This window comes from Podarcis cretensis, assembly GCF_951804945.1.
Source record: "Podarcis cretensis genome assembly, chromosome: 7".
Taxonomy (NCBI): domain Eukaryota; kingdom Metazoa; phylum Chordata; class Lepidosauria; order Squamata; family Lacertidae; genus Podarcis; species Podarcis cretensis.
In genome coordinates, this window is record NC_137176.1 from 66813056 (window position 1) to 66825505 (window position 12450).

The following is a 12450-nucleotide window of genomic DNA, read 5'->3' on the forward strand; positions in this document are numbered from 1 at the left end:
TTTGGGAAGAAGCGTTTTTGCATGCACAAAGGATGGGTTGTGGAGAGCTAGAGAAGGGGCTTGCAGTGCATGAGCCTGCTATGGAGGAGTCTTGGGTGGGCAGGGGGGCGGTGGTGGGGCTTAGAGTGAGAGAGCCCGGTCCGTCCATCTGGTAGAGAGAGGGGGTGATTGGGAAAGACTGTTTCGAAGGGTAGAGGTGGGTGAGTCAATCCCTCTTCAAAGGGAACTCTAGGAATTGTAGCTCTGTGGGGGGAATAGTGGTCTCCTATGGGACGCAGGTGGCGCTGTGGGTAAAAGCCTCAGCGCCTAGGGCTTGCCGATCGAAAGGTCGGCGGTTCGAATCCCTGCGGCGGAGTGCGCTCCCGCTGCTCGGTCCCAGCGCCTGCCAACCTAGCAGTTCGAAAGCACCTCCGGGTGCAAGTAGATAAATAGGGACCGCTTACCAGCGGGAAGGTAAATGGCGTTTCCGTGTGCAGCTCTGGCTCGCCAGAGCAGCGATGTCACGCTGGCCACGTGACCCGGAAGTGTCTCCGGACAGCGCTGGCCCCTGGCCTCTTAAGTGAGATGGGCGCACAACCCCAGAGTCTGTCAAGACTGGCCCGTACGGGCAGGGGTACCTTTACCTTTACCTAGCAACTCACAGCATTCTTAATGAATTACGGCACCTAGAACTCTCTGGGAAGCCATGGCTGTTTAAAGTGGTATCATGACGTTTGAAAAGCATGGTGTGGATGTGGACAAGGTCTTACTGCAAATTACAAAAACGTGATTGACAAGTAGCAGAGGAACTACTGTGCCATACCAAATGATTTGAAAAATGAAGAATGCATGGCTGATGTTTAACCCATCTCTGTGCCCGAAAGTTCAGGATAAACACATTTTATTTTTTTTAAAACAACGACACTAAAGTATTTGAAACACTGAGATTAATTTGCCATTAAAATGAATACTTGTAGGATGCTCTTTTGATCCTATTCCTGTCACTGTCTCACTTGCTCCAGCCAGCTGCCCTTCCAGAGTCTCTATAAATCCATCTGGAAAACTGGTATAAATAAAACCCAGGATCCCAATGAAAGCCAGATGCTCCTTCTGACTTGAACTTCCCTAAGTAGATAAATTGCACATTTTGCTGTTACTTAATTCTAGTATATTAATTCGAATTCCTCCTTGTGCGGAATTACTTCCTCCATATAAAATAATAGACAGCTCTGCCCATGTTGTTAGCTTTTCTGAAGAGCAGATTTGGGCTGGGATATTTTCAAATCTGATAGGGGGAAATGCTTGGACTCATCTTTGATTGGCATATTAATCTGCTCTGTATTATTTTCCATTAAACCAAAGGTATTTAAATTTGAACAAGATGAGAATTAGTGAGGTCATTGTGCTGTTCACATGAAATGAACAGGGAAAGTGAGTCATCATAGCTGCATGTGTGAATACGTTCCAAGTCTGCTTACAGAAGCTACTTTATCAATCCTATCGCCTACGGCAGGGATAGACAATATGGAGACCTCCAGATGTTCAGACCACAACTCCCATCAGTTTCAGCTAGCATGGCCTATGGTCAGGGATGGCAACTGGTTTACCATGGGAGTGGGGAAGGGGGAAGTATCTAGAAAGAGGGAAAAGATATTATTTTCTCAGGACAATTCCCTTATTTTTCCATGAGTTCACTTTCTAGACCTCCCAACCTTTGGTTGAGTTAGGCGAACTTCCAAAATTAATTCCAGAATTGGGAAATGTATACAGCGTTTGGTTCCTTTCAAATCCAAACTCTCTCATCCCACTGGATATTGGGCTTGGATTGCACTGTTAGATGCAATGAGAATTTTGTGTGTGTGGATGGACACCCAAAAGTAGTGTGATTCTTCGCTGCTCTTCTGTTGATCATCTTTCTGGTGGCAGGCAGTCCACTAGCCTGCCCTATGCTTGCATTGTAGCCACCAGGGAACACATTGATGCAGACCCAATAGCAATGAAGACACGGCACCTCCAACATCTAGCGAGAGAAAATCCAGCGACAGGACACAATTATATTGGCTTACCTTACTGGGTTGTTGTAAGGATTGCATCTGAATAATGCAAGTGAAGTATTTAAAAATGCCGTACAAATGTTCAGTATTGTTGTTGTTCCTATTATTTTCATGCTCCTGGTGCTATGGTTCTGTGATTTACTATATATATATATGAGAGCAGTGTTGCCTTTGTAGCATAAATGATGCCAGCACAACTCAGCCTTGCTTCATGGTTCTCGCACCTCAACCACTCATGAGACAACACTTTTATTTCACCAGATGTAACCCAGATGGTACATGTTAATTTATAGATGGAGGCTGCAAAATACATATATATTTTCCATTTGAAGTCTTTTAAGTATGATTTTTATGTTCATTTGAAAATTGTTCATTTGCTTTCCTTCAGCCATAAGGCAGCCACAATATGGCTCCCAGGTGAATGCACATTTATTCTGAATGGTGTCAAATGCTAGAAGCCCCCTTTCTGCAAGGTGTTTTCTTCTTTCATGCTGGAGAGGATCCTGACTGGTGTAACAACAATGTGTTATTGACAAGTGTCCATTATTATGCTGAACAGAAATGCTGATGAGATAAATGCAGAACATAATTCCATCTCATTCTTGGCATTGGCAACTGTTTGTATAGGCTTGCGGCAGTATACAAGTGCATTAGGTAGTATATGTGAGTTTCAAATGCTTTCAAACAAGAATGTCAAGGTTGTTGAATTTTTTTAAAAAAATCAAACTTAGTCAATATCAAGGTTGCTTTCATAAAAGCAAAGTTAATATTTTTTATAATGTCCACTTTTGCACAATAATATCATTCTGACTCCTATTATATATGTCCAAATGCTAAAGGTTTTTATACATTCAAAATATGACATGCATTATCTAGTAAAGGGACTGTTGTGGCCAATAGAAATCCCAGATGTCAGAGTTTCTTACTATAAAAGTGTCAATCAATCTTATTCACTTGCTTTCTAACTGCACTTCAATGACACCTTTTCTGCCAGTGCACTCAGGGTTTAAAATTATGGCTTACAATTTAATAGACACAAAAAAGAGGCAGTAGTAAATTTTGAAAAGTGAGAGCTCATCACAACAACCCTCATAACCACACAACTATGGAGAGTCCAAAAATGCAGGGAACTGTCTAACAAATAAGTATATTTATTTTATGTTTGTTTGTTTGTTGAGGAATTTATATACTGCCCTTCACCAAAAGATCACAAGGCAGTTTACAACATAAAAACTATACAATACGAGAACTTTAAAACAATTATTTAAATGCAACTGATAATTGAAGCATCAGTGTCAAGCGATGTATATTCCTACAGTCACAATTTCCCTCTTCCAAAACCCAGAAGAGCTGCATCTAGTCATGCAGTTTGGCCAACCTCCCCCTAACAATGACGTGGTTAGCACACCTCAGTGTGGAGAGTGTTCCACAGGTGTGGGACCACCCAGTGGCGTACCGTGGGTTGTCAGCACCCGGGGCAAGGCACGTAATTTGCGCCCCCTAACCCGTGAGAGAGAGTGAGTGGGCCAGGTAGGGGCAGAGAGCTGCGAGTGCGAGCGCCCCCCAGATGTTGTGCCCGGTGTGGCCGGGCCCCCCTGCACCCCCACGCTACGCCACTAGGACCACCCCATGCTATTTTTCTAGAAAAAGAGGTAGTGGAACTCACCATGAACACCTTCCTCGTTCTCTTAGAATGGCAATGGCGCCCACCTGAGAGGTGCTGGAATTGCGTTCCAGGGAGTTCTGGCTGGAAAAAAAGTCCTGGGGCCACCACTGACAAGGCCCTTTCACATGCCTTAACATTATGAGCTTCATCCTTCACAAGGACCACTAGTTGGCATCACACACTGACTTTAAGGTGGTCACAGGAGATTGTGTCCTTTTTAATATTTGGGCCCCAGGTCATCCAGGGCTTTAAATGTTAAGTGTAAGCATGTTGAATTGGGTCTGGAGAACGATTAGCAACCAACAAAGTTATATGTGCCTGCCACACACACAATCACTCTGGCCACGGCCATTCAAAACATCCATTGATAAAAGTAGCCTAAAAACCATTGCCATCGAATCACTCTCCTGCACATGGGTATAAACAAACACTGGAACAACTGCACTGATGTTTGTTTGCTCACTTGATAAATGCCTTGGCATTTATCTAGCAGCAGAGACTGTCCGCCTCTGCCAATGTTCTGTTCCATTGACAATGTCTCTTAATTATCTTGTTCCTTAACTAAACAAGAAAAGTCAATTAAGAGATAGTGTCAATGAAACAGAATGTTGGTGGGGTGGATGGCTGATTCTGCTGCCATGCTGACCTCATGTCTGAGAGCAGCTGGCTTGGATTTAAATTGGGAGCATCTTGCATGAATGTCACAACTGGAGTTGTGAACAAAATCCTCTGTTGTTGATATGAGGAGCATGGTTTTTTACTCATAGGTAATGCTGTCTAAGCACAGCCACACAACATTTCCCATCAGCCCTTTTGATAATTAGAACAGTCAGATCAGTTGTGCTTAGTAATTCAAAATGTAAAGCAAGAACTCAGAGCTGGAAGCTGAGGGAATCTCAGAGCCAAAGTAGAGATTTGCTTGTTTATGAAACATGTGTGTGCCCATCGGGCAATAAAGTGGAGTTGGAGATTCTATATTTTATACAACATAGAGCACACAAAGGTGGGAACAATACCTGCATATCACACACACACACACACACACACACACACATACACAAAACATGGTATCACCTAACCATGTTCTGCTGCTTTAAATTACAGTGGTACCTTGTTTCTCAAACTTAATCCATTCCGGAAGTCCATTCCAAAACCAAGGTGCACTTTCTCATAGAAAGTAATGCAAAATGGATTAATCCGTTCCACACATTTAAAAACAACTCATAAAACAGCAATTTAACATGAATTTTACTATCTAATGAGACCACTGATCCATAAAATGAAAGCAATAATCAATGTACTGTACTATAAAATAAATAAGACAGTTTTGTGGATGATAAAAATTAAAATTAACTTTTTTCTTACCTGTACTGATGATAGTCATTGTTTGGAGCGGGGGGGGGGGCTTTTATCCATTTCCGCAGTCACACTGGAACGAGCTACCTCGTTCCAGTAGCTGAACTAGGTTCCATACAGTCACAAAAACAAATTAACCGAAAAAGTATCAAAAACAAAAACGCAAAATAAATAGCAAAAACAAAAGCGCCAAACTTAATCCGTTCTGGAAGTCTGTTTGACTTTTGAAATGTTCAAAAACCAAGGCGCAGCTTCTGTTTGGTGCAGGTGCCCCGGAAACAATAGCCGACAACCACATTGAATGTTCGGCTTCCGAAAAACATTAGAAAACTGGAGCACTTACTTCCGGGTTTCCGACGTTTGAGTACCCAGGTACCACTGTATTCTCTCCCCAGTCCAGCTCCAAGACTGGAAACTATGAAGAAAGAGAGTCCCAGAATTGTGTTAGCCTGCATTCCTCCTCTACTACAACATTGGTCAACTGCAAGAAGGGATGGGGGAGGAATTTGATCCACTTCACATTTAAAGGTGAATCTACCAAAGCAATAAGCAAATAGACACACATCTATCCTTTGAAATCTGTACTTCTCTGAATTTTGCAGTGTAGTTCTTCAGCCAAATAATGCGGATGGAAATTGTACACTAGGGTAAAGCTTGCATTAAAATGCATATATTGGAAAATGTAACATACTAAGATGCATCATATTTCAGGAAACTGTTTTGGAAAAATCCACAATTACGCAAAATTATGTACAAATATTTGTATATTAGGATAAATTTATGTTAAAATGCTTTAAAAAAAACAAAAAAACAAAACACAAATTGCAGCAGAAATGTGGAGAACTTATTTTGTGTGCACTGCACATTAAATGCATTAAAGGCTGAAAAAAAGAGAAACCAAAGGAACCAATAGCGACAGATCCATCCATCCCTATGTGTAAGATGGCATACTTTAAAGGTGTTAGAGAAAAAATAACAACAATATCTCGTTCCAGATGTTTGAAATCACTTTACACATGGATAAAGTCTATCACATATTGATTTGCTCAAAATGCAACTCATGCCCAGGTTTCTTTGGTAGGATGACTCCCCACGCCATCTTGGAGAAGACACTTAGGGGCGACTCATTTCTGAGAAGCTTAATAAAATGGATACTTCCATAGTTTCATGGTGATGCACTTGATTCCTGCTTTGTAATTTTCTCAAATCCTTTTCACACCAAGAGAAATGAGGTTGTTTTGTTCTCGGGAACTTTTCACTCCTCCCTCCCCCAGGAAATCACCTTGCATAATGGGGGCACTGAGCTTTAAAAGGTAGTGTGGTACACATGATCAATTACCTCTGCTTGTATTAGACAGAAACAAAGAACAGACAAATAAAGTAGGAGTCAATTTGCATCTGATTTGCATTCTCCTTGTGAGCGCTGCTTCCATTGCTATTTAATTTCTTCTTAAGACTATTCAAATTGCAAACTGCATCCTTGCTGAACACTTACAGCTGTGCTTCTTTGTCTAATTATTATCTCAGGTGCTGCCATGATTTAATGGGTAGGGCTGCTGCTGTTGAGTGGCAGGAGTAGGAGACCCCCAGAAATTTAAAACAGGGAGAGATAAAGATCATCTTAGCACCAACGCTATGCAGCGCAGGAAATAATTTGCATTGGAAAATGGTTGCACATGAAAGAATTTTATATCTATATCTATCAGTCTCAAAATCCCCCCCTTTCTATTATTTGCAGAGTAAAAGAAATAGTTTCATTCACTATTGATCTTTCAGAATGATAGCACCCTTTTAATGCCTTTCTGGCTACATCAGAGGTGCAGAGCTATATTCAGCCACTTTCCCTTCTAGACAACTTTACACAGGCCACATAAAAGTAAAGGATCCCTGGACGGTTAAGTCCAGTCAAAGGTTACTATGGAGAGACCCAGCATTTGTCCACAGACAGCTTTTCCAGGTCATGTGGCCAGCATGACTAAACCACTTCTGGTGCAATGGAACACCATGACAGAAACCAGAGCGCATGGAAACGCCATTTAGCTTCCCACCACAGTGGTACCTATTTATTTACTTGCACCAGAGTTGCTTTCTAACTGCTAGGTTGACAGGAGTTGCGAAAGAGCAACAGCAGCTCATCCCGTTGCAGGGATTTGAACCGCTGACCTTCTGATTGGCAAGTCTAAGAGGCTCAGTGGTTTAGACCACAGCGCCCTAGGGGCCACATAAGACTGGTGGGGAAAACAAAATGTTACTTCAACACAGGCAATGGGACAACACCCTTCATTGTGCATGATGGCAGCAGCCTAGCTTATTGCTTTATCATCTTATTTATTTGTTAAGGGTTATGTCCAATGCACTTATTTTGTTAGCGCAAGGATTTATGCTTGCACAATGGAACTTTCTCTACCTCCCCGCTGTGTGCCCCATGCCTCCCAAAATATGCTCTGGAATGTTGGGGGGACGGACAGACCCAGAACAGATTTAGGGGGAGCTCTGTTGCACAAGCATTATTCCTTGCGCTAGTGAATTGAGTTACTTAACCATATGTGGGATTTAACCCTAAATTTATGTCCTGCCCATCTTCCCAAAGGAACTCCGATAAGCTTAAGTGAGTGCAGAGTAGACCAGGTGGCACATACAGATCTGTCTTCTCCCCACTCCTCATCTTCTGCCACCTGAGGCAGCTGCCTCACTCTGCCTAATGGTAGGGCTGACCCTGTCCAAAAGACTCTTTTGTTTCTTCTTGAACAAATGATCAGAACTTTTGGCAGTCATCACTTTGTGGAATGGGCTCTTTTATACGACCACATGCTATTGGCTTAAGGTTCCTTGCAAATTTACTACGGGGGACATTACAAGTCTTTGGATTCCTCTTTCCTCTTGGAAACCTTCATTCTTTTCATCCTTTTTTATGTGAAATCAATGGCTTCACAATGCAAAATGAAGACAAGAGGCATGGGAGTGAGTTGGAAAGCAACAGATGAGCAGGTAAGACTGATTCCCTCATGAGGCAGACGCATTCCCCTCCAGTATATTTCATCACCAGAGCATCACTAGACATTTCACAGCTGAGGGATGATGCATAGATCATCCTTAATGTGGGGATGCCACTAAAAACACCCTCCAGGTGAACTGTTTCCACTGGATGTACCAGTGAACATTAAGAGTCCTTATTCCCCTATCAGCAGCTCTCTGTCAGGGGTGCCGAGATTCTTAATGGGGTTACAAATATACGTCTCGCAAACTCTTCCAAATGCTGTAGCTAATGCTAGAGTCACTTGCCTTGGGGAGGCCATTTTCAGCGGCATGATTCATAGCATGTGCGCCAACCCTGGCTATGCAAAATGCATCTACTGAAAATGTCATAGATTGAGGGTGAGGCGATATGAGGGCCCACTATATGAGGCATTTCATCTGTAACTCTGTTTCTTACGTACGCTGCTTTTTCGTTTGAGTAAAGATTTCTGCCCCACACTTCCTGTGCCCATCAGAGGGACTTCTGGCCATTTAAAATTGCAATTCCATAAAAACATTCAACAAAAATACAAGGGAGGAAGTCCACAGATTTAAAAAGCAGTGGCTACTTAGCAAAGCGTAATAAAATCTAAAATGTATTTGTCAACCAATGAAAGATGGGGGGGGGGGCGTGCACTGGATTACCGCTGTGCCCTCTCTGTGGGGCTTCACCTTGCACCTGATCCGGAAGCTGCAGTTAGTGAAGAAGGCTGCAGCATGATTGCAGACAGGATTGGGACCTTATGGGCATATGACACGTGTGCTCAGAAATCTGCACCAGCTGCTGATTTACTGTGGGCCAGGTTTCAGGTGTTACGATTAATATACCTTAACAACTTGGGACCAGTTTACCTGTGATATCACCTTACCCTATATATGACCACTGCTTTGATCTGCGGAATTTTTATTTTATTTATTAGATTTATTTACCTCCATCAAAAGATCTTACCCCTCTCACTTTTGCTGGGTGACAGCTTCACATACGAAATAGCTCTAGATACTTTACAGAATTACAAAGCGATGGTGCTGCTCCAACTGTTCCAGTGGTGTGTTTCTTTAACTGTGATTCCTGCATTTCATGGGGTTGGACTAGATTACCCTTGGGATCCCTTCCAACTCTACGAGTCTATGATTCTATGAAACACAATGGCAATTAACAGGCCTGACTAATCACAAAGCACAAACTATGAGAAGAAGCAAATGTGATCAATGGGAAATTAAGTTTCTTCCCTAGCCAGGATCACAACACTAATTGTAAGACCTTCCACCCTCTCTCCTGGCCCCATCTTCATGACAAGGCATCTAGGGACATGTGTTTCCCCAGGGTGAGGGTGGGGAATCAATTACCTTAATGACATCAACAACACAGAGGCACATATTACATTTCTCCTTCCCTGATTAGAGCAAATCTAGAATCAGACTTGCAGAGTGGGCACTCAGGAACAAGCCTTGATATTTGTTTCATGAGGATTGTAAGCATTAACCAATTAGCTTGCACGACTAATCAGCTAATGAATTAATCCCCACATATCTTTGTGGGTTTTCAATCTTTTTTTTTTAATCCGTGGTCATGTAAATAATCTACACATATTTCTTGTGCCAAGCAACACATTTTAAACGAGGTTCAGCTTGTTTATTAGTTCTTTTCAGCATCATCACAATACTATATGGACCAAAGTATTATAACAACTGAACCATTTTGGCTGTGGGTTCTCAAAGACCTGCTCCATGACCTGCTGGCCTTTTCCCACCTGGCCTGGGAAGGCTGGGACTGGACTGACTCCAGCTACAAAAGCTGAGGCTGCTGAACAGACTCTTGGACTGGGTATTGTTTAGTGGGTTTTTCTGGGGGTGGGTTGTTGCTGTTACTGATTTTAATGTTTGCACATTTATGATAGTTCTTATGATTTCTATCCCCTTCATGGATCACTGCCTTGCCGTGGCGAAGGGGCTTGAAGAACTCAGAGAAGCTATGAACTATGCCGAGCAGGGCACCCAAGAAGAACAGGTCATAGTGGAGAGTTTTGACCAAACGTGATCCACCTGGAGGAGGAATCGGCAAGCCACTCCAGTATCCCTGCCAAGAAAACTCCATGGACAAAGACAACAGGCATATAAAAGTTATGACGCTGGAAGATGAGCCCCTCAGGTCGGAAGGCGTCCAACATGCTACTGGGGAAGAGCGGAGGGCAAGTACAAGTAGATCCAGAGCTGATGAAGCGGCTGGGCCAAAGCCGAAAGGACGCTCAGTTGCGGATATGCCTGGAAGCGAAAGGAAAGTCCAATGCTGTAAAGAAAAATATTGCATAGGAACCTGGAATGTAAGAACCATGAACATGGGTAAGTTGGAGGTGGTCAAAAATGAGATGGCAAGAATAAATATTGACATCCTGGGCATCAGTGAACTAAAATGGACGGGAATGGGTGAATTCAGTTCGGATGACCATCATATCTACTACTGTGGGCAAGAAACCCGTAAAAGAAATGGAGTGGCCCTCATAGTCAACAAAAGAGTGGCAAAAGCTGTACTGGGATGCAATCTCAAAAATGATAGAATGATCTCGATACGAATCCAAGGCAGACCTTTTAACATCACAGTAATCCAAGTTTATGCACCAACTACTGGTGCTGAAGAAACTGAAATTGACCAATTCTATGAAGACTTACAACACCTTATAGAAGTGACACCAAAGAAGGATGTTCTTCTCATTATAGGGGATTGGAATGCTAAAGTAGGGAGTCAAGAGATAAAAGGAACAACTGGCAAGTTTGGCCTTGGAGATCAAAACGAAGCAGGGCAAAGGCTAATTGAGTTCTGTCAAGAGAACAAGCTGGTCATCACAAACACGCTTTTCCAACAACACAAGAGACGACTCTACACATGGACATCACCAGATGGGCAGCATCGAAATCAGATTGATTATATTCTCTGCAGCCAAAGATGGAGAAGCTCTATACAGTCAGCAAAAACAAGACCTGGAGCTGACTGTGGCTCAGATCATCAGCTTCTTATAGCAAAATTCAAGCTTAAACTGAAGAAAGTAGGAAAAACCACTGGGCTGGTAAGATACAATCTAAGTCAAATCCCTTATGAATACACAGTGGAAGTGAGGAACAGGTTTAAGGATTTAGATTTGGTGGACAGAGTGCCTGAAGAACTATGGATGGAGGCTCGTAACATTATACAGGAGGCAGCAACGAAAACCATCCCAATGAAAAGGAAATGCAAGAAAGCAAAGTGGCTGTCCAATGAGGCCTTACAAATAGCGGGGGAGAGAAGGCAAGCAAAATGCAAGGGAGATCGTGAAACATACAGGAAATTGAATGCAGATTTCCAAAGAATAGCAAGGAGAGACAAGAAGACCTTCTTAAACAAGCAATGCAAAGAAATAGAGGAAAGCAATAGAATGGGAAGAACCAGAGATCTGTTCAAGAAAATTGGAGATATGAAAGGAACATTTCGTACAAAGATTTCCATAATAAAGGACAAAAGTGGAAAGGACCTAACAGAAGCAGAAGACATCAAGAAGAGGTGGCAAGAATACACAGAGGAATTATACCAGAAAGAAACGGATGTCTCATATACCCCAGGTAGTGTGGTTGCTGACCTTGAGCCAGACATCCTGGAGAGTGAAGTCAAATGGGCCTTAGAAAGCACTGCAAATAACAAGGCCAGTGGAAGTGATGGTATTCCAGCTGAACTATTTAAAATTTTAAAAGATGATGCTGTTAAGGTGCTACACTCAATATGCCAGCAAGTTTGGAAAACTCAGCAGTGGCCAGAAGATTGGAGAAGATCAGTCTACATCCCAATCCCAAAGAAGGGCAGTGCCAAAGAATGCTCCAACTATCGCACAATTGCACTAATTTCTCACGCTAGCAAGGTTATGCTTAAAATTCTACAAGGAAGGCTCAAGCAGTATGTGGACCGAGAACTCCCAGAAGTGCAAGCTGGATTTAGAAGAGGCAGAGGAACCAGAGACCAAATTGCAAACATGCGCTGGATTATGGAGAAAGCTAGAGAGTTCCAGAAAGACATTTACTTCTGCTTCATTGACTATGCAAAAGCCTTTGATTGTGTCGACCATGGCAAACTATGGCAAGTTCTTAAAGAAATGGGAGTGCCTGATCACCTCATCTGTCTCCTGAGAAATCTCTATGTGGGACAAGAAGCTACAGTTAGAACTGGATATGGAACAACTGACTGGTTCAAAATTGGGAAAGGAGTACGACAAGGCTGCATTTTGTCTCCCTGCTTATTTAACTTATATGCAGAATTCATCATGCGAAAGGCTGGGCTGGATGAATCCCTAGCCGGAATTAAGATTGCCGGAAGAAATATCAACAACCTTAGATATGCAGATGACACAACCTTGATGG